The following is a 23279-nucleotide window of genomic DNA, read 5'->3' as shown; positions in this document are numbered from 1 at the left end:
ATGTGTGCTGCATTGTAACAAAAGCGAATGAATCAACTGCACACATTGAAGAGAATAATTATGATCTGAGATTCCTCACAGAGACATGGCTTCAGGATGACAAGGATTGGATTCTGAACATTGAGGGGGTCGTCAAATGGAAAGCAGGATAATGGGAGAGGTGCTAATGAAAGCACAGATCACAGGGAATCTGGTGTCAGCTTGGATTTCAGGTCCTGGTTTCTGTCTTCTGTTGATTTTCCTGTTCCAACAGAGTAAGATGTGGGTCTGCTCTCAGCTCTGCTGGATTTCTGCTGAAGCTTTGACCCCATCCCCCCCACCCCCACCCCACCCTTTACACTTCTGGAACAATAAAACATTCAGTCAATTGAGACCCAACCAACAGTCTCCCAATCTCTCAAACCAATCAGACACAAGAGTGTAGTCATTGCATGGAATCAAACAAGAAAAATGAAACAAAGTTAAAAATATATAGGTGCTTCTGCTTAATTAGATTAGATTCCTATAGTATGGAAACAGGCCCTTCCACCCAAAAAATTCAAACTGATCCTCCGAAGAGTAACCAACCCAGACCCATTTCTCTACATTTACCCCTACCTAATGCACCTAACAGTATGGGCATCGTGGGTGGCACGGTAGCACAGTAGATAGCACTGCTGCCTGACAGCGCCAGAGACCCGGGTTCAATTCCCGCCTCAGGGAGTTTGCACATTCTCCTCGTATCTGCGTGGGATTCCTCCGGTGCTCCGGTTTCCTCCCACAGTCCAAAAATGTGCAGGTCAGGTGAATTGGCCATGCTAAATTGCCCGTAGTGTTAGGTGAAGGGGTAAATGTAGGAGAATGGGTCTGGGTGGGTTGTGCTTCGGTGGTGGATTTGTTGGACTGAAGGACCTGTTTCCACACTGTAAGTTATCTAATCTAAATTTAGCATGACCAATTCACCTGACCTGCACATTTTGGCCTGTGGGAGAAACTGGAGCACTCGGTGGAAATCCGCTCAGACCCGGGAGAATGTGCAAACTCCCTGAGGCGGGAATTGAACCCAGGCCCCTAGTGCTGTGAGGTAGCAGTACTAACCACTGAGCCACCATGCTGCCCCCAAATGTTTGTTCATTGGGAAGTAAACCAGAAATAGAGCTTTCCCAGGATTCTTATAGTGCCCTACTTGAGGAATACTCTCTCCCTTACATCTAACTACTAGCTATTATTTACAACAATATTTACACCAACCTAAATAAAGCATCTGTTATCATATAGACACAGAGATATACAGCACAGAAAGAGACTTTTTTCTCCCTCATGCATGCATGCACACACGTAATTGCAGGATGTTCTAGGATTTACATATTATTGATACCTGCAACCCATTCGAAATGATGGAAGACTTAATCCCGGTCTGTTCAATATGTAATTTCAATGGCAGGATGCTGTAATGTTTTTTCCATGAATTCTGTGCCTTGTGATCTTATTCTCCACAATCACCTGATGAAGGAGCCGCGCTGTTAACACCAGTCCTTCCAAATAAACCTGTTGGGTGTTTGATTTTTAACTTTGTCCAGGTTAGGTTGGATTGGCCAAGCTAAATTACCCGTAGTGTTGAGGGATGTGCACGTTAGGTGCATTATTCAGGGTGGTAGGGGGATGGGTGTAGGTGGGTTACCCTTCGGAGGGGCGGTATGGACACCTTGGGCCGAGTGGCCTGCTTCCACACTCTGGGAATTCTCTGAAAGGAAGGGATTACCCTGTTGCAAACTGCAGGGCTGCGCAGGCGCAGTGCGCGGAGCTGTTGTCGGCCTTTCCCCGCCCCCTCGCTTCATCTATGACGTCACAACGCGGAAGTGGCCCTGTCAGTTTCAGAGTGAAACTCCCTCCCTCTGGGCAACTCTTCATCCTGGGAGGGAGTGGGGGTAACATCTGTTCACTTGAAGCAACTGGAGTGATTCCAGGGAGGGGGCACACTCTGCAAACTCAGGTATGTGTCTGAATTACCCGGGTGAGGAGGGACGGAGGGATGGGATGGGGCTGTTTTCCCCATCGCGCCAGAGTCTGGAGGGTGACATTACAGACTTTTTATAAAAGCATGAGGGGCATGGATAGGGTCAAATAGACAAGGTCTTTTCCTGGGGATGGGGAAGTACAGGACTAGGGGTAATAGGTTTAAGGCGGGGTGGGGGGAAGACTTAAAAGGGATCTAAGGGGCAACTTTTTCATGCAGAGTATGATGCGTGTAAGGAATGAGCTGCCAGAGGAAATGGTGGATGCTGGTACAATTACGGCATTTAAAAGGCATCTGGATGGGTGTTTGAATAGGAAGGGTTCAGAGGGATATGGACCAAGTGCTGACAAATGGGACTAGATTGATTTTGAGTATCTGGTTGGCATGGAAGAGATTGACCGAAGGGTCTGTTTCTGTGCTGTTTATCTCTATGAATCTGGCTTTCTACTAACATTTGCCACGTCTGTATGTTCAGTTTCTCTCTGGTGTCGGTGTTAATGCTCCCCCCCCCCCCCCCCCACTTCCCAGGGACGTTAATGTGAGAACAGAGGGGGAGCGGGAGGGAGAGTGAGATGGTGCTTTCAATTTTGCGGAATAACGAAGGAAACGAATGTTCCCCCAAAAGTAGAGTTGCTTGTTCTGAATTTCTATCCTGGACTGACGCTGATGACTTTTGTAATCTCTTTTTACAGAGTATTTGACGATCTGAGGACAAAAGTTTCAAAATTAACTGAAGAAGGGCTTATGCCTGAAACGTCAACTTTCCTGCTCTTCGGATGCTGCCTGACCAGCTGTGCTTTTCCAGCACCGACTGTCCAGTAACTACAATCCTCACTTTGTCGTCAATGTCTGACAGTCATTCAATCCATCGAGACTGTAATAATTTTTTACTGTGATTCTGTGAGAAGGAGCAAAGTTTTTTGGTTCCTGTTTAAGTACGTTTTCAGCATCAGTGGGACTGGATGAGAGACCCTACTGTTGCAGTGCACTTGAGTGTGAAGCCAGAAACAGCTCTACAGCCTGGAAAGAGGAATTCACGGTGAGGAGGGGCTCTACACGCACTTGTGTACAGCTGAAGCTGCGGCCATGGAGAAACCTGAGGAATCCCACCCCGTGGAGGAATCGTGGAAGTGTGGTGACTGCGGGAAAGGCTTCCGTGCTCCATCTGCCCTGGAGATTCATCGGCGCAGTCACACCGGAGAGAGGCCATTCATCTGCCCCAAGTGTGGGAAGGCCTTCAGCAATTCCTCTGCCCTTATGAGGCACCGGTGGGTCCACACAGGGGAGAGGCCCTTCAGCTGCCCTGATTGTGGGAAGGACTTCAGTTATTCTTCTGACCTGCAGACCCATCGACGGGTCCACACGGGGGAGAGGCCGTTCTCCTGCACTGTGTGTGGGAAGGCCTTCAGCACCTCCTCCACCCTCCTGACCCATTGGCGGGTCCACACTGGGGAGAGGCCATTCACTTGTTCCGAATGCAGGAAGGGATTCACTCAGGAGGGCAAGTTGCGGATGCACCAGCGGGTCCACACTGGGGAGAAGCCTTTCAGCTGCCCCGAGTGTGGGAAGGCCTTCAACGATTCCTCTTCCCTTCAGACCCACAAGTGGGTCCACACGCAGGAGAGGCCGTTCCCCTGCACAGAGTGCGGCAAGCTCTTCAGCAATTCCTCCACCCTGCTGAAGCACCAGCGGGTCCACACAGGGAGAGGCCCTTCAGCTGCCCCGAGTGTGGGAAGGGCTTTACCCAGATGTCCGTCCTGCTGATCCACCAGCGGATCCACATCGGTGAGAAGCCTTTCTGCTGCCCTGAGTGTGGGAAGGGATTCACTCAGAAGGGCAACTTGCGCACGCACCAGCGGGTCCACACCGGGGAGAAGCCCTTCAGCTGTCCCGAGTGCGGAAATGCCTTCAGCGATTCCTCCACCCTACTGAAGCACCAACGGGTCCACACGGGGAAGAGGCCATTTCCCTGCCCCGAGTGTGGGAAGGCCTTTAGCAATTCCTCCGACCTGCTGAAGCACCAGCGTGTCCACACGGGGGAGAAGCCCTTCAGCTGTCCCGAATGTGGGAAGGCCTTCAGCGATTCCTCCGCCCTGGTGAAGCACCGGCGGGTCCACACGGGGGAGAGGTCCTTCAGCTGCCCCGAGTGTGGGAAGGGCTTTACCCGGGCAGCCACCCTGCGGAGGCACCAAGGAGTTCATGTGCTATCACAGGGGGATTGAAGGAGCGACTGCCGAGTGCCATTATGGACTGGGCTATCAACCCAGTTCTGGAACTCCCAGGTTTGAATCCCACCGCAGCAGATCGCGGATTTGGAATTCGGTCAGAAATCTGGAGGTCAGAATCGAACAATGAAACCATCGAGCGGGGTGGGGGGAAGCCCCATTCTGATTCAGTCACATCCTTTTTAGGGAAGGAAACTGCTGTTGTGGGAAAGGAATCTCTCAGTCGTCCCAGCTGCATCCTTCCCTGGTCTGGCCTACACGTGACTGCAGACCTACAGCAGTGTAGTTGACTCCACCTGCTCCCACCCACTTCTTTCCCTCCCCGCAGATGGGCGGGGAGAAACTTACTTGGAGACAGGGTATGGGTTGAAATCGCTGAGTGAGGCAATACTTCCTCCGGGTTAAGGCTGTAACAAAGATCCAATTACAAAGGGACAAGTCAGTGGTGACCAATAGTAAAGAAAGTCGGGGGTTGGGCTTTGATCTTGAGCTGTTTAAAAAGCAGCTACTTTTTCAACACCTTTTTGCTGAGGTGATCTGGAGCTGTAACAAAGTTGGGTTGCAATGAAGGTAACCTGAACTCTCTGGACGAGCTGACCAAGGCCCTCGAGTCCTTCGAAAAGAATAAAACTCCCGGAAGCTACGGCTTACCGGTCGAGCTCTATTCCGCTCTGTGGGACTTGATTGGCCAGGACCTGCGGAGGTGTATGTCAGTATGCTTCGAGCAGGTACCATGAGTGAATCCATGAGGAAAGGCATCATCACCTTCATCTACAAGCGGAAGGGGGAGAGGGAGGAACTCAAAAATTGGAGACCAATTTCACTGTTGAATGCGGATTACAAAATCCTGTCAAAGGTAATCGCCAACCGGGTCAGGTCTGCTCTGGGGTCGGTGATTCACCCTGACCAAACCTGTGCTGTGCCAGGCAGGAAGATCACTGAGAGTATCGCACTCCTCAGGAATACGATCGCCTACAAGCAGGACAGAGGGTTGGACACTTGCCTGATCAGCCTGGACCAGGAGAAAGCCTTTGACAGGATATCACACAGGTATATGAAAGATGTTCTCTCCAAAATGGGCTTTGGGGAGGGAATCTGCAATTGGATCAGACTGCTCTACACCAACATCATCAGTGCAGTCTCAATCAATGGGTGGGAATCAGATAGCTTCCCAGTCCGATCTGGAGTCAGGCAGGGCTGCCCTCTCTCTCCTGCCTTGTTTGTGTGCTGCATAGAGCCATTTGCCAAGTCTATCAGGAAGGATGCAAGCCTGAGAGGGGTGACTATTCCTAGTAGCGGGGGCCTGCAGGTTAAGGCCTCCCTGTACATGGATGACGTTGCCATTTTCTGCTCAGATCCGCTGTCCGTGCGCAGACTCATGTCCATTTGTGACCAGTTCGAATGGGCCTCGGGGCCAAGGTAAACCGAGGCAAGAGCGAGGCCATGCTCTTCAGGAACTGGGCCGACCAATGCTCGATCCCCTTCACCGTCAGGACCGACCACCTGAAGGTGCTGGGTATTTGTTTCGGGGGGCTGGGGCGCGTGCCAAGTCTTGGGAGGAGCGTATCAGCAAAGTGAGGCAGAAACTGGGCAGATGGAAGCTACGGTCGCTCTCCATCACGGAAAAAAAACCTGGTCATCAGGTGTGAGGCACTGTCATTGCTATTATACATGGCACAGATCTGGCCTATTCCCAGAATCTGTGCCGCTGCAGTCACCCGGGCCATCTTCCAGTTTATATGGAGATCAAAGATGGACTGGGTCTGAAGGGACTCGCTGTACAAAGATCTGGGCAACGGGGGAAAAAATACACCCAATGCCACCCTCACCCTGATGGCCACCTTTGTGTGTGGCTGCATCAAGCTGTGTGTGGATCCCTGGTACGCAAACACCAAGTGTCACTACGTACTGAGGTTCTACCTGTCCCCGGTGTTGCGAAGGATGGGCCTGGCCTCGCTGCCGCGGAACGCTCCGAGTAGTTGGACCGTTCCGTATCACCTGTCCTTCGTGGAGAAGTTTATGAAGAAAAACACCTTTGACCACAAGTCCATCAGGAAGTGGTCAGCACGTAGTGTCCCTGAGACCCTTTGGAAAAGGAGAGGGTGATCCTATCGAGTGGTTCCCTGAGCAGACTGTCAAAGCCATTTGGCAGAATGCCTCATCGCCAGAACTTTCCAACCAGCACCAAGACATGGCTTGGCTGGTGGTGAGAAGGGTTCTACCTGTGAGATCCTTTATGCACGCCCGGACTCTCTGCCGCACCGCACGCTGCCCTCGAAGCGGCTGCTGGGGGGCGGGGGGGGGGGGGGAACGAGACTGTCACACACCTCCTTCTGGAATGTGCCTACGCAGATGAAGTCTGGAGAGGAATGCAAGTGGTGTTTGTCGAGGTTCGTTCCGAGCAGCGCCGTGACGCGGGACTCCGTGCTCTACGGCCTGTTCCCCGGGACGCACACCGAGACAAATATCAACTGTGCCTGGAGGATCATCAACTTGGTGAAGGACGCTCTCTGGGTGGTCTGAAACCTGTTGATCTTCCAGCTGAAGGAGTTGACCCCGACTGAGTGTTGCAGACTGGCACATTCCAAGGTCCAGGACTACGTGTTGAGGACGCGCTGAAGCTTGGGGCAACTGCCACTAAGGCGCAGTGGGGAAAGACCACTGTGTAACGTCTGCCTGCCTAATGAAGAACAGGGGGCCCATGCAGTCATTTGGACTCTGCTGACACCTCAGCTCAATATATGGGCATATGATTGAAAAATGTACAGACCTGTATATAAAAATGATAAATTCTGATCTTTGTATGTAAATGTTTACATATGTATGGCATGACCAACTGTACAAACCATCAAATTATTTTATGAATATATTTTTGAAATAAAAAATTATTGTATCAGACATGCGAGCTGTGCAAGGTTACCTTATGACATCTCCCACTTAGTTTAGACTGGCACTTCTTTATAGGAACTTATCTCGGCACCAGACACCTAACTCAGCTGGGTAGGTTTTTCCCACCTGATGGATAGCTCAAGGCCTGTAGGAGTGATCAGTCAAGCACACACAGATCTGTCAATTAACTTCTCTTCCTTATGAATTATTGTCTTTCACTGTTATCTGTCTAATTAAGAACATGCAATGTTTTTGTAAACTTTTGTATAAAGGAAGCCACTTTGTATCAGTACATTGGAGTAGCCTGCTGGGGCACTTGAAGAGCTGCTACCCTACACTGCTAGGTTATTAGAACCTAGTTAGTTTAGCGTTTGGGTATCAGTGTTACATTGTAACAGTGATGCTACGAGTGAATAAAGGGGATGACTAAGATTAAACTAAACTGTCTGTAAGAGGTTTTTATTCCAGACTTCCAAAGAGTATGATCTTTGGGACGAACCAAGAAAGAGAGGCTTACGGGTTTGAGTCCATAAGGGCTTCCCTAGGCCATGTCAAATCTGTACTTTAACAATAGCAGGGGATAAAACAAGAAAAATGAAACAAAATTAGACATAAATGCACATTTGGTGCTCATGCTTAAAGGTTGTTCATTAGATAGTAAACCAGAATTGGAGTCTCCCAGGATTCTTATCATGCCCTACTTGTGGAATTCCCACTCCCTTACATCTAAGTATTAGTACCCAGCTATGACTTATAACAATACTTTCATCAACAGAAATAAAACGTCTGTTATCTAATAGACATAGAAATATACAACACGGAAATAGACTTTTTGATCCAACACATCCATGCTATCCTATATAAGTCTAGTGACCCATTTGCCAGCATTTGGCCCATATCCCTCCAAACCCTTCCTATTCACACACCCATCCAGGTGCCTTTTAAATGCTGTAATTGTACCAGCCTCCACCACCACTCTGGCCTATTTACTCTACCCACCCTTCAGGATTGTATGAACCTCTACCCGGTCACCCTCAGCCCCGACACTCCAGGGGCAACAGCCCCATCCTATTCAGCCTCTCCTTATACCACAAATTAACCAACACTGGCGACATCCTTATCAATCTGTCCTTCACCCTTTCAAGTTTTACAACATCCTTCCTGTCCTATAGCAGGGAAACCAGAATCGAATGCAATATTTCAAAAGCGGCCTAACCAGTGTCCTAGACAGCTGCACCGTGACCTCCCAACTCCTACACCCAATGGATTCAATGGGCCAAATGGCCTTTTCTGCACTGCAGGGATTTTATGATTGCTTCATATAGTGTATATCTGATATTCACTGTTGTACAGGCTGCATGGCTATGAATGTTCACCTAATGTTGTAATGGAATTACATCCTGTATTTCTTGTAATAATTTTTATTTAATAGGTCAGCAGGAAGTCATTCAGCAACTTTACTGGCTTTCTTTTCTGAAGGATCCTTGACATGTCATTTTCAAAACCTTGACTCGGCTCCATTTCCAGCCCCTTTGTAGGAAGGTTGTTCCAGGTCATTGTCACCTAAATGAAGTTTTCCTCTTAATATATACTTCACGCTACCTGGCTGCATGAGGGTTTTCGGGTTTTTGTGTCATGGATAATATATGATCAGCAGGTATCTGGCAATCTACAGGAATTGTCACCGATGTTATGTTCATTTGACTGGACTGACTGTGATCAATTATTTTGTGATTTTATTTGCAGGAAGACATGGGGAAAGAAATCTGAAACCAAAAGACACATCAACTTCTGGCAGAGCCACTTGATTCACTGGGACTTTAATATCAGCAGCCATTCACATCGAGAAGACATGTTTGCTTTTGTTTGCTTGAAAGATTTTGGACACTGGTGTGGCAGGAAGAATACTGAGACACCCGAGTGAGGGAGATTCAATGCGCTAACTGTGAAAAGTGCTTCATACCATTTACTCAGCTTGGAGGATCAAAATCTCACCCCTCACGGTGGGGAGAGACTGTGTACCCTTTCCGTTTGTAATTTGAAACACAGAGTGACACAAGGAAAGCTTCCCCCCATGTGGAAATGTTGGTACTGTGGGAGAAGATGCCCTTTCCTATCGATGTTGGAACCCCACAGACGCGTTCACATGGGGAAGAGGGGAGAGGCTGTTCACCCGCTCCGTGTGCAGACAGGGATTTAGTGAGACGGGCCATCTGCAGACGCACCAGCGGGTCCATGTGGAAGAGATGCCGTAGAAGTGCTCCATGTGCGGGAGGGAGTTCACTCGGTCATCTACACTGCTGGCCCACCAGCGGGTCCACACCGGAGAGAGGCCGTTCACTTGCTCACCGTGCAGGAAGGGCTTCACCCGCTCCTCCCACCTGCAGAGACACCAGTGAGTTCACCTGCCATTGAAGGAGCTTCAGCCGAATGCCATTATCGACTGCATTAATAACTCAGTTCTGGGGACTCCTGGGTTTGAATAGCAGATGGTGGAGTTGGAAGTCAGTCAGAAACCTGGAGTTCAGAACCTCATGATGAGAAAAACATCCCTATCTGATTCACTCATGTTTTAGGGAAGGAAACTGCTGTTGTGGGAAAGGAATCACTCAGCTGCAGGCTTTACCTGGTCTGGTCTACACGTGACTCCAGACCCACAGCAGTCTGGTTGACTCTCGACAGCCCCTCGGCAAATGAGCGGGGAGAATCTTACTTGGAGACAAGGTATGGGTTGCAATTGCTGAGTGAAGCAATACTTCCTCCGGGTTACGGCTGTACCAAGGATCCAATTACAAAGGGACAACTCAGCTGACCAACAGTGAAGAAAGTGGGGTGCAGGGGAATGTGTACGCTTTGACCTTGAGCTGTTAAAAATGCAAATAAGCTACTTTTTCTGTGCCTATTTGCTGGGGAGATCTGAAGCTGTAACAAAGTGGGTCACAATAAAAGTTAGGCAGCATCTGAGGAGCAGGAAAATCGACATTCCAGGCAAAAGCTGATTCCTGATGAAGGGCTTTTGCCCGAAATGTTGATTTTCATGCTCCTCGGATGCTGCCTGACCTGCTGTGCTTTTCTAGCACCACTCTAATCTAAACTCTGATCTCTAGCATCTGCAATCCTCACTTTTGCCACGATAAAGGTTACCTGAACTTACCGAAGGACTCAGACATGGAAGGCTATGAGATCCAGCAGGTTTTTCTTTGAAAGCTGCTCGTTTCTTTCAATCTCCAGTGTGAGGTTTCTAATTGAAGGAGCAGTCAATGTGTAGCTCGTATTATTCGAAATTGTTCATTTTTCAGGACTGCAGTTTCATCATTTCCTCAGCATTGTAAAGTTTACTGACACCAGTGCGAGGTGTGAGCTGTTTTCATTAGAAACAAAGTTAAAAATCACACAACACCAAGTTATAGTCCAACAGGTTTATTTGGAAGCATTAGCTTTTGGAGCGCTGCTCCTTCATTGGTTGCTGTGGAGCAGGATCATAAGACAGAGTATTTGTAGCAAAAGGACATTGAATGATATATTGAACAAACCTAGATTGCTTTGAAGTGTTTCATCTTTAGAATGTGTTTCAGATTTCAGTTCATTAATATATAAATCCCAGAACTTCTTTTAAGTCACACTCTCGAGATAACTGAAGGTTTTATAAAAAGAGGTGACATCTCAGCTCAGACAATGCATGAAAGATATGAGGTTTGAGCCTGTCTTGAGTCAGACTGGTTCTATTTCCAAAGTAGGAATTGATAAAATATTACATGGAGTAATTGCCTGCAGATTGTGCACTTTTTGAACAAAATAGAATGTATCTACAAATATAATTCTGCAAATGCAAATTTACCCCATAGTCTTATGTGTTTCTTTGCTGCACAGGACCTCCAACCAACACTATACACCAGATATATTGATGATCTTTCTTCCTCTGGACCCATGGTGAGGAGTCACTGAACTAACGACACTGATATTAACATGTTTCATCCCACCATCACACTCACCATGGACTACTCTTTCATATCTGTCTCATTTTTGGACACATGCGTCTCTATCAAGCATGGGTATCTCAGCACTTCTCTGTACCGCAAACCCACGGATAACCTGACAGTGCTACACTTCTCTAGTGAAACATATTAAATAACCATCCTCTATGGACAAGCCCTTCACATACACAGGATCTGTTCAGGTGAGGAGGAACGAGACAGACACTTGGAAGTACACAAGCATGCTCTCATAAGAACGGGGTACAATGCTCAACTCATCAACTGCCACAGCGAGAAACTGTAATGATCTTCGGAGACAGACATGAGCTGCAACCAATATGGTTCTCTTTGTTGTCCAGTCCTACTTGGGAGCCGAAACACTATGTCATGTTCTTTGCAGCCTGCAACATAGTACTGATGCGGATGAGCACCTCGCCAAGTCCTTCCCCATACCTCCACTTCTCGACTTCAAACAACTGCCAAACCTTAAACAGATCATTGTTCACAGCAAACTGCCTGGCCTTCAGGGCAACATGATACAACCCTGCCATGGCAGACGATGCAAGACGTGTTAGAGTGACGATACGTTACCATCATGACACGTGGGGACACCACCCACCATGAGAATGGCAGGTACTCACGTGACTCAGCCAGCATTGTTTATCTCATACTCTGCAGGCAATGATGCCCTGAGGCATGGTATCTTGGCGAGACCGAGTGGAGGCTACAGTAACGGATGAATGGACACTGTACAATCGTCAGCCAGGAATGTTCCCTCCCAGTCGGGGAACACTACAGCAGTCCAGGACATTCAGCCTCGGACCTTCAGGTGACCATCCTCCAAGGCAGACTTCAGGACAGGCAACAATGGAAAGTGGCTGGGCAGAGGCTGATAGCCAGGTTTGGTACCTATGGGGATGGCCTCAACCAGGACTTTGGGTTCATGTCACACTACAGGTGACCCCACTAGACTAAACACTCTCCCACACATACACGCACACAAGCACGCATTCACACAAACACATGCTCTTCCACACCAACACACTCATGCAGACCCTCTCTCATACACATCCACTCTCTCAAATGCTCACACACACACACCCTCTCACAGCCTTATACCCCATTACACCCGCACACAGACACAGACACAATCACTTGGTTTCGCCTGTACACACACATTTATGTTTGTGGGTTGAATTTGTACTTGCAGAATTACATTTTATTTTGCTCAAAAACGCTGTACCTCCCACTTTAGAAATAGAATCAGTCTGACCTAACATTGGGACACAGACAGACTTTAACTTAACACCTTCAATGCATTATTTGATTGAGATGACACCTATTGTGAAAACCTATCTTGAGAACATAACTTTTAAAAAGTTTTGGGATTTACATACGAAGGAATCAAAACGAACAAGGTCATTCTAAAAGATGATAGAAGTAAGCTACATTTGTTTAATATTACATCCCATGACTCTGCAATCCTGTTGCTCAAGAGTCTGTGTATTATGATTCTGCTCCACAACCATCCGATGAAGAAGCAGCGCTTCGAAAGCTAGTGATTCCAAATAAATCGGAAATAAGTAAATAAACGGTTGGACTATAACTTGGCATTGGGTGATTTTTAACTTTGAAAATCTGTCAGTAATAACCAGCATCTCCATACTGCGCATGCTCCTCGGTGTCAGCAACCACTCCGCGTGTTGCTCATGCGGCACGGGGAAACGCCCCACGGTCTTGTTTTGGTGAACCAATGGGACGCTCTGGAGGACCGGATGGGGACTGGTCCTCCTGCCAATCACAGAAAACCCATAGACTGGATGTGGAAGGAGGATCATGTGCTTCTGGGGTTGGTGCTGCTTCTCTCTGAGTTAAGATTGAGCTTCACCCCAGACTGCAACCTTCTTCCTCTGTCCAACATCTGTGAGTATTGTGCTCTCTTTTCTCACCCCATTTTCCATTCCGGGTTCAGCTGCTGACTTGCAGAAACGGAAGCGAAATGGAGTGAATCCAGGGAGGGGACAGGTTCTGGGAAAGTTAGTTCAGTTCTGTGTCTCAATTGAAAAACACAGGGCAAATTCAGGAACCTTTTATCAGAAATGATGTGTAAATGTACAGATGTAGATGTCATTCTGCACCAATCGGTGCCAGTTGTCAGACAGATGCAGCAAGCAATCAGCAAGGCAAGTGGTGTATTAGCAAGAGGAATTGAGCTGAGAGGTGGGGATGCCTTCCTGCAGTTAGGACGTCATTGAATGTGTCCAAGACTGAGTTCATCTGATTTTTGAACAACAAAGAAGTGGATGGTTATGGGGGAAGGCAAAAAAAAATGGTTTTAAGACCAGTATAGATTGGTTACAGAAACAGTCCAACTAGTCCATGCTGATCAATTATCCTAATCTAGTCCTATTTACCAGCACTTGGTCCATACCCCTTTAAACTCTTCCTATTTATAGACCAATCCAGATGCCTTTTAAATGCTGTAATTATACCAGCCTCCACTTCCTCTGGCTGGTCATTCCATACATGCACCACTCTCTTGTGAAAAAGCCCCCCTTAGCTCCCTATTGTCTTTCCCCCCCACCACCTCACTCTAAACTTTTAGTTCTGGACTCCCCACCTCACAGAGAAGACTTCTTCTATTTGCCCTCTCCATGCCCCTCTGTAAGGTCACCCCTCAGCCTCTGACACTCCAAGGAAAACAGCCCCAGCCTATTTAGCCTCACCCAAGAGCTCAAATCTTTCAAACCTGGTAACATCCTGGTGAATCTTTTCTGAACCCTTTCAAGTTTCACAACATCCTTCTGATGGTAAGAAGACCAGAGTTGCACGCAATATTTCAAATGTGGCCTCACCAATGTCCTGTACAGATGCAACATCACCTCCCACCACCTTTACTCAATGCTCTAACCAAGAAAGGACAGCATACCAAATACTGCCTTCACTATCCTATCTATCTGTGGGTTTATCTTTAAGGAACTATGAACTGCAGTCCAAGGTCTCTTTGTTCAGCAACCCTCCCCAGGACCTTACCATAAAGTGTATAAGTCCTGCACTGATTTGTTTTTCCAAAATGCAGCACCTTGCATTTATCTGAATTCCACTTCATTCATGTACTTATCCTAATGTCTCTTAAATGTTCTAACTGTACCTGCATCCAATCCTTCATCTGGACATGCATTTCACACACACACCACTCTAAAGTACCCGTTATGCCTTTTTCAAATCTTTCTCCTTTCACTTTCAAATTTTCTGCCTAATCTTGAACCCCCACCAAGGGAAAAGATATCTGCCATTCACCTTATCTATACCCCTCATGATTTTATAATCCTCGATAAGGTCACCTCTCAACCTCCTCTGCTCCAGTGGAAATATTTCCAGCTTATCCACCTCGATGTAGGTATCTTCATACCCACTTATGTTGGTGCAGGCTCAACAGGCTAAACAGCCTGTTCCTGCTCCCAATTCTTTCTCTGTGTCCAGGAAAGCAAGAGACCATAAAACACAGGAGAATAAATTAGATGTCTCAGCCCATCAGGGCTGCTCTGCCATTAAATCATGGCTGGTAAGTTTCTCAATCCCATTCTCCCACTTTCTCCCCGTAACCCTCGATATCCCCCTTGATACTCAAGAACCTATCTACCTCCATCTTAAATATACTCAGTGACGAGCGTCCACAGCCTTCTGTAGCAGTGACTTCCACATGTTCACCACTCTCTGGCTGAAACGATTTCTCTTTATCTTTGTTCTAAAAGGTCTCCCTTTTATTCTAATGCTGTGCCCTCAGGTGCTAGTCTCTCCTATCAATGGAAACATCTTCCCCATGTGCACTCTGTCCAGGCCATTCAGTATTCTGTCTGTTTCAACTAGATTCCACCCACCCCCTCCCGAGTGTGGGCCTGTTGATCAGCATGAACCAGACCCTTCAGGATGAGGTACAGCAGGAATTACGTTCAGCAAAGTCAGAATGGAGGGAGTGTGTTGGATGGAGATTTTTCAGCTTTTCGGGGGTGAGAGAGGAAAGAAAATTCAATATAAATTAGAATTGATAAGATGGGCTGATGGGCCAAGGAGGAGCAGAATGAGTTTAATTTAGATATGAGTTGTTGCATTTTGTAAGGCAAATCAGGGCATGACTTACACAGTTAATGGGGAGTGTTGCTAAACAAAGAGACCTTGCAGGTTCTAGTTCCTTGAAAGTGGAATTGCAGGGAGACATGATAGTGAAGAAGGCATTTGGTACGTTTTCCTTTACTGGTCAGAGCATTGAGTACAGGAGGTGGGAGGTCATTGTCATGGCCACTTTTGGAATAGTGTGCACAATTCTGGGCCCCCTCCTATGGAACAATGTTGTGAAACTTGAAAGAGTTCAGACAAAATTTACAAGGATGTTGGCAGAGTTGGAGGGTTAGAGCTAAAGGGAGATGCTGAATAGGCCAGGGATAATTTCCCTGCAGCATCAGAGGCTGAGGGGTGACCTTACAGAATTTTATAAGGGGTATGGATAGGGTGAATAGCCAAAATCTTTTCCCCATGGCAGGGGAATCCAAAACTGAAAGGCATAAATTTCACGTGAAGGGGGGTGGGGGAGAGATTTAAAACGGACCTGAGGGGCAACTTTTTCACACAGAGGGTAGTGCATGTTTGGAATGAGCTGCCAGAGAAAGTGATGGAGGCTGCTACAATTACAACATTTAAAAGATGGGTATGTGAATGAGAAGGATTTAGAGGGATACAGGCCAAATGCTGGCAAATGGGACTAGATTATTTTAGGATATCTGGCCGGCATGGATGAATTGGACTGAGGGCTCAGTTTCTGTGCTGTATGACTCTAATCATCTTCCGTGAAAGCAGAAGTGTGATTGTGAAGACTGAACTTTGAGAGCAGCTTTCAAAGATGTTTGCCTTGACTGGACTCAGAAGTTACAATGAAATCTTTCAATTGTGAGACAGCAACTGAGTGCGTCCAGGATTCTGGTGGAAAGTGGGAAATCATTGCACTGTGGGAATGAAGTGGTTTAAGGGTTTAAGGTTTACCAGCAGTAAGTAAAGTGTGCTGAGCGGGGAGCCTAGTGAAGGGTTAGGTGGATTTTTGAGTTAAACTGCTCATTTCATTCAGCCTTCAACATTGTATTTTCAATGCTGTGCATCAGAAGGAGCAGTGAGTCAGTAACTGGTATCGTTAGAAGCCTTACGGGTTTCAGTACTGCAAGAATTACATTGTTCCATCAGCATTGTATTGCTCTTTGGCCCAACAAGTCCACACTGACCCTCCAAAGGGCCTGTTTCCACATGGTAAGTAGTCTAATCTAATCATTACTGGCAGCAGTGAGAGGTCTGGGCTATATTCACTATAGTGACTCCATGAAATTCTCTGCCTATGGAACCGGTAGAGACAGCTTCACTAAGAATATTCAAGACACAGGTGAGTAGGTATTTGCATGGTGGGGATTTAAAGATAGTTGGGATAATGCAGGTAGGAGGAGCTGAGATGATGGATAGATCAGCCGTGATCTTAATGAATGACAGAGCAGGCTCGACAGGCCAAATGGCCTACTCCTGCTTCTATTACTATGAAACTATAACCCTGCATTTCCCATGGCTAACCCAGCCAACCTGCACATCCCTGGGCAATTTAGCATGGCCAATCCAAATCAAGGCAGGTGAACAATGTTGTGATGTGAAAATGAACATCAGAGAATGACAGAAAGGGACAAGGAGAGTAAATGTACCAGCAATCAAAGCTGGATTCTAAAGATCACAAAAATTGAAACTGAAGACTGTCTGAAGGTGTGCTGCATCATAACAAAAGTGAATGAATAGACTGCACACATCGAACACAATAATTATGATCTAAGACTCCTTACAGAGACATGGCTTCAGGGTACCAAGGATTTGATCCTGAATATTGAAGGGATACGTGGCATTCTAGTCAAATGAGAAGCTAGGTAAAGGTAGAGGCACTGCCAATCAAAGCACTGATAGCATGGTAGTCTGGTGTCAGCTCGGATTTCAGGTCCTGATTTCTCTGTCGTCTGTTGATTTCCCTGTTTCCACAGAGTAAAATGTCGGTCTGTTCTCAGCTCTGCAGGGTTTCTGCTGAAACCTTTTACACCTTCCGGAACAATAAAACATTCAGTCAATCAAGGCCCAACCCACAATCTCCCAGCCTGTCAACCATCCAGACAGAAAATCATCATAGCAGGGAATAAAACAAGAAAAATGAAACACAATTGAGTATAAACAGGTGCTTGTACTTAATGTTGGTTCATTAGGACGTAAACCAGAAATTGGTGTCTCCCAGGGTTCTTATAGTGCCCTAATTGAGGAATTCTCGCTCCCTTACATCTATGCCAGGTGCTGGCAGGTGGGACTAGCTTGTTGGGATGTCTGGTCGGCATGGACAGGTTGAACCGAAGGGTCTGTTTCCATGCTGTACATCTCTATGACTCTAAGTATTACCACCCAGGCATGATTGAAAAAAATATTTGCATCAACAGAAATAAAGCACGTGTTATCAAATAGACATGGAAACATACAGCACGGAAATAGACTTTGTGATCCAACACATCCTTGCAGACAAGATATCCTATGTAAATCTAGGTCCATTTGCCAGCATTTGGCTGTTATCCCTCCAAAGCCTTCCTATTCACATACCCATCTAGATGCCTTTTAAATGTAATTGTACTGACCACTTCCTCTGGCAGCTCAGTGCATAAACCCTCTGTGTGAAAACATTGACCCTTGGGTCACTTTTAAATCTTTCCCCTCCCACCCTAAACCTATGCCCTCTGGTTTTGGAGACCCCCACCCTGGGGAAATGTGCTTCCCTATTTATTCCATTCATGCCCCACATGATTTTATAAACCTTGACAAGGTTATCCCTCTGCCTCTGATGCTCCAGGGAAACAGCCCCATACTATTCAGCCTCTCTCTTTATACCACAAACCCTCCAACCTTGGCGACATCCTTATCAATCTGTCCTGCATCCTTTCAAGTTTCACAACATCCTTCCTACCCAATAACAGGGAGACTGGAATCGAATGCAATATTCCAAAAGTAGCCTAACCAATGTCCTGTACAGCTGCATCATGACCTCCCAATTCCTATACCCAATGCATTCAATGGACCAAATAGCCTTTTTGTGCACTGTAGGGGTTTTATGATTTTATTCTGTGTCCCAGTCAATTTTAGTCATTATCTCTGGTGCATGGCCTGTCAGGGTGGGATCACTGGTAACAGAATTGCATGCAATACTACAAAAGTGGCCTAACCAATGTCCTGTGAAGTGTACCAAACACCACCTTCACTGTCCTGTCTACCTGTGACTCCACTTTCAAGAACTCAAAGCCTGCCATAGTCATACAGCATGGAAACAGACCTTCAGTCCAACCAGTCCATGCCAACCATAATCCCACATTAAACCAGTCTCTCCTGCCTGCTCTTGGACTGTATCCCTCAAAACCTTTCTTATTCATGTACTGAAATAAATGTCTTTAAATTCTACCGGCATCCACCACTGCCTCAGGAAGTTCATTCCACACATGAACCACCCTCTGTGTAAAATTAGTGTTTGAATAGCAAGGATGGAAAGGTTCAGAAAAGCTTTACAAGGATGTTTCCAGGGTTGGAAGGTTTGAGCTACAGGAAGGGGCTGAATAGATTGGGCTGTTTTCCCTGGAGTGTTGGAGGCTGAGGGGTGATCTTACTGTAAATTCATGAGGGGCATGGATAGGGTAAATAGACAAGGTCTCTTTCCTGGGGTCGGGGAGTCCAGAAGTAGAGGGCAGAGGTTGAGAATGAGAGGGGAATGATGTAAAGTTCCATGCAGAGTGTGGTGCGTGTATTGATTGAGCTGTCAGAGGAAGTTATGGAGGCTGGTACAATGATAACATTTACAATGCCTCTGGATGGGTGTTTGAATAGGAAAGGTCGAGAGAGAGAGAGAGATGGGCTGGTAAATGCAGCTAGATTAATTCTGGATATCTGGTCAGCATGGGCAAGTTGGACCGAAGGGTCTGTTTCCATGCTGTATATCTCCATGACATTGAGGTTGAATAAGTCCTGATCTGATTTGCAATTCCAAAATGCAGCACCTCGCATTTATCTGAATTAAACTCCATCTGCCACTCCTCAGCCCAAGATCCTATTTTAATCAGAGGCAACCTTCTTCGCTGTCCACTGAATCTCCAATTTTGGTGTCATCTGCAAACTTATTAACTATACCTACTATGTTCACATCCAAATCATTTTTATAAATGACAAAAAGTAGTGGATTCAGCACCGATCCTTGTGGCACCACTGGTCACAGGCTCCAGTCTGAAAAGGAACTCTCCACCACCACCCTCTTTCTTTTACCTTCAAGCCAGTTCAGTATCCGGTTGACTAGTTCTCCCTGTATTTCATAAGATCTTACCTTGCTAACGAATCTTCCATGAGGAACTTTGTTTGATTGATTTCCTAAGCACAAAGCCATGCTGACTATCCCTAATTAGTCCTTGCCTTTCCAAATACATGCAAATCCTGTTTCTCGGGATTCCCTCCAACAACTTGCCTATCACTGATGTCGGCTCGCTGGTCTATAGTTCCCTGGCTTTTCCTTACCACCGTTCTTAAATAATGGCACCACGTTAGCCACTCCAGTCTTCCGACACCTCACCTGTGACTAAGGATGATACAAATATCTCAGCAAGGGGCCCAAGAGTCACTTGCCTAGCTTCTGGGGATTTATCTACTTTTTGTGTTTCAAGACATCCAGTTCTACCTCCTCTGTAATGTGGACATTTTTCAAGACGTCACCATCTATGTCCCCACATTCTATATCTTCCATGTCCTCCTTCACAGTAAACACTGATACTCATTTAGTATTTTCCTCATCTACTCCGGCTCCACACATAGGCTGCCCTTGTTGATCTTTGAGGGGCTGTATTCTCTCCCAATTACCCTTTTGTCCTTAATTTATAAAAACCCTTCTAATTCTCCTTAACCCTATTTGCCAAAGCTATCTCATGTCCCCTTTTTGCCCTCCTGATTTCCCTCTTAAGCATACCCCTACCGCCTTTATACTGTTCTAAGGATTCATTCAATTTGTCCTGTCCATACTTGTCATATGCTTCCTTCTTGTTGTTAGCCAACTCCTCAATTTCTCTAGTCATCCAGCATTCCCTACACCTACCAGCCTTTTCTTTCACCCTAACAGGAACATACTGTCTCTGGACTCTTATTATCTCATATTTGAAGGCTTCCCATTTTCCAGCCTTCCCTTTACCTGTGAACATCTGCCTCTCAATCAACTTTTGAAAGTTTTTGCCCAATACCATCAAAATTAGCCTTCCTCCAATTAACTTTGAGATCCGGTCTGTCCCTTTCCCAAAGTGGTCCAGCACTGACACCTCAGTCACCTGCCCTGCCTTAGGTCAGGTTTTGCACCTTCTCTAGTAGGAACATCCACATACTGCCTCAGAAAATTGTCTTGTCCATGCTTAACAAATTCCTCTTGATCTAAACCCTGAACGCTGGCAGTCCTAGTCAATGTTTGGAAAGTTAAAATCCCCTACCATAACCATCCTAGTATTCTTACAGATAACTGAAATCTCCTTACAACTTTGTTTCTCAATTTCCTGCTGATTATTAGAGGTTTATATTACAATCCCATAAGGTGATCATCCCTTTCTTATTTCTCAGTTCCACCCAAATAACTCCCCTGGATGTATTCCCAGGAATATCCTCCCTAAGTACAGCTGTAATACTATCCCTTATCAAAACACCACTCCCCACCTCTCTTGCCACCCCCCTCCCCCCCCGTATCTTTCCTGTGGCATTTGTATCCTGGAACATTGAGCTGTCCATCCCTGAGCCACATTTCTGTAGTTGCTATGATGTCCCAGTCCCATGTTTCTGACCATAAACCCTGATTTCACCTGCCTTCCCTGTTAGGTCTCTTGCTTTGACGTAAATGCAGTATAACTTCAGTCCTACATTGTTCTCTGCATTATTCCTTCCTGCCCTGACTGTTTGATTCACTCCCTTTCCCAACTGTACGATTCTCGGGTTAGTCTCTTTCCTCACTGTTTTCCTGGGACCCATCCCCCACCTTACTCATTCAGCAACTTCACTGGCTTTCTTTCTGCAAGCAGTCTTGACATTTTATTTTCATATCTTGATCCAGCACCTTTGTCGGCAGCTTGTTCTAGGTCATTGTCCCCTGAATGAAGTTTTCCTCCATACACACTTAAGGCTATCTGGCTGCATGAGGGTTTTCAGGTTTCTGTGACCTGGATAATGTGTGATCAGCAGGCACCTGGAAATCTACAGGAATCGCCATCAATGTATCTTTATTTAACTGTACTGACCGTGATCACTTATTTTGAGTTTATTTTTGCAGGACACTAGTGTGGCAGGAAGAATACTAAGACACCCGAGTGAGGGAGATTCAGTGGGCTGACTGTGGAAAAAGTGCTTCAAACCATTTCCTCAGCTTGGGGGAATCAAAATCACACCCCTCACGGTGGGGACAGACTGTGTACCAGTTCTGTTTATAATTTCAAACCCAGGTGACACAAGGAATACTCTCCCCATGGGGAAACCGTGGAAATGTGGGGACTGTGGGAAAGGATTCCCTTCCCCCTCAGTGCTGGAAATTCACAGACGTGTTCACAGCGGGGAGAAGCCGTTCATCTGCTCAGTGTGTGGGAAGGGATTCACAAATTCTTCCAACCTGCGGGCGCACCAGTGGGTCCACACGGGAGAGAAGCCCTTCACCTGCTTGGTGTGCAGGAAGGGGTTCACGCATTCATCTGCACTGCTGACCCACCATCGGGTCCACACTGGGGAGAGGCCGTTCGGTTGCTCAGAGTGCGGGAAGGCTTTCCGTCGTGTGAGCAACTTGAGGAAGCACGAGCGGGTCCACACGGGGGAGAGGCCGTTCCCCTGCCCCGAGTGTGGGAAGGGATTCATTGATTCTTCCAGCTTGCTGAACCACCAGCGGATCCACACAGGGGAAAGGCCATTCACCTGCTCTGTGTGCGGGAAAGGATTCAATCATATGAGCAATTTGCGGCAGCATAAGCGGGTCCACACTGGGGAGAGGCCATTCACCTGCCCCGAGTGTGGGAAGGGATTTACCAACTCTTCCCACCTGCTGACCCACCAGCGGATCCACACTGGGGAGAGGCCATTCACCTGCTCCAAGTGCAGGAAGGGCTTCACCTGCTCCTCCGACCTCCAGAGACATCAACGAGTTCACGTGCCATCACAGGGAAATTGAAGGAGTGACAGATAAGTACCATTTTTGACTAGACTATCAACCCCGTTCTGGGGTCTCCCAGGTTTGAATCCCACCGTGGTAGATGGCGCAATTGAAATCTGGAGTTCAGAATCAAATGATGAAACCATTTTCAGGGGAAGAAAAACCCCACCTTATTCACTCATGTCCTTTTTTAGAGAATGAAGCTACCTTTGCAGGAAAGGAATCACTCAGTTATTCCAGCTGCATCCTTTACCTGGTCTGGCCTACCCCTGACTCCAGAGCCACAGCAGTGTGGTTGACTCTTGATTGCATTCCCCTCCTGTATATGAGCTGGAGAAACTAACTTGTATACAGGGTGTAGGCTGAAACTGCTGAGTGAGGCAATACTTCCTCCAGGTGAAGGCTGTACCAGGGATCCAGTTCCAAAGGGATAATTTGGTGCTGACCAATAGTAAAGAAAGTGGGGGATGGGGAGTGTGTGCACTTTGACCTTGAGCTTTTTATTTAAAAAACGCTACTTTTCGTGCACCTTTTTTCTGGGAAAAATTGAAACTGTAATGAAGCAGGGTTGCAATAAACGTTACCGGAATTCACCGTCTGACTCAGACTCTCATTGAAAGCTGAGAGATTCAACAAGTTTTTGCTTTAAAGCTGCTAATTTCTTTCACCCTCCAGCACTAAGTTTCCAATGTCCTGGATCAGAAGTGAATGAGTGGCAGAATTGTGAGAAATTGTAAATTTTTCAGGAGTGCGGGTTTATTGTTTCATCAGCATTGTAAGGTTTACTGGCAGCAGTGGGAGGTGTGGGCTCGAAACAAAGATTAAAAGTCTCACAACACCAGGTTATAGTCCAACGGGTTTATTTGGAAGTATTAGCTTTTGGAGCACCGCTCCTTCATCGGGTAGCTGTGGAGCAGGATCATAAGACACAGAATTAAAATTAAAAC

The 23279-nt window shown here is 46.7% G+C and overlaps 1 pseudogene; it reads left to right on the top strand.

The window, feature by feature from the left end:
* Positions 1 to 1854: 1854 nt before the first annotated feature.
* Positions 1855 to 22925, top strand: LOC132807252 (gastrula zinc finger protein XlCGF26.1-like; annotated as a pseudogene).
* Positions 22926 to 23279: the final 354 nt, after the last annotated feature.

The sequence above is a fragment of the Hemiscyllium ocellatum genome (assembly GCF_020745735.1).
Source record: "Hemiscyllium ocellatum isolate sHemOce1 chromosome 27 unlocalized genomic scaffold, sHemOce1.pat.X.cur. SUPER_27_unloc_11, whole genome shotgun sequence".
NCBI classification, from domain to species: Eukaryota; Metazoa; Chordata; class Chondrichthyes; order Orectolobiformes; family Hemiscylliidae; genus Hemiscyllium; species Hemiscyllium ocellatum.
Note: the sequence above shows the minus strand (reverse complement) of the source record. Positions and strands in the feature narration are given on the sequence as shown.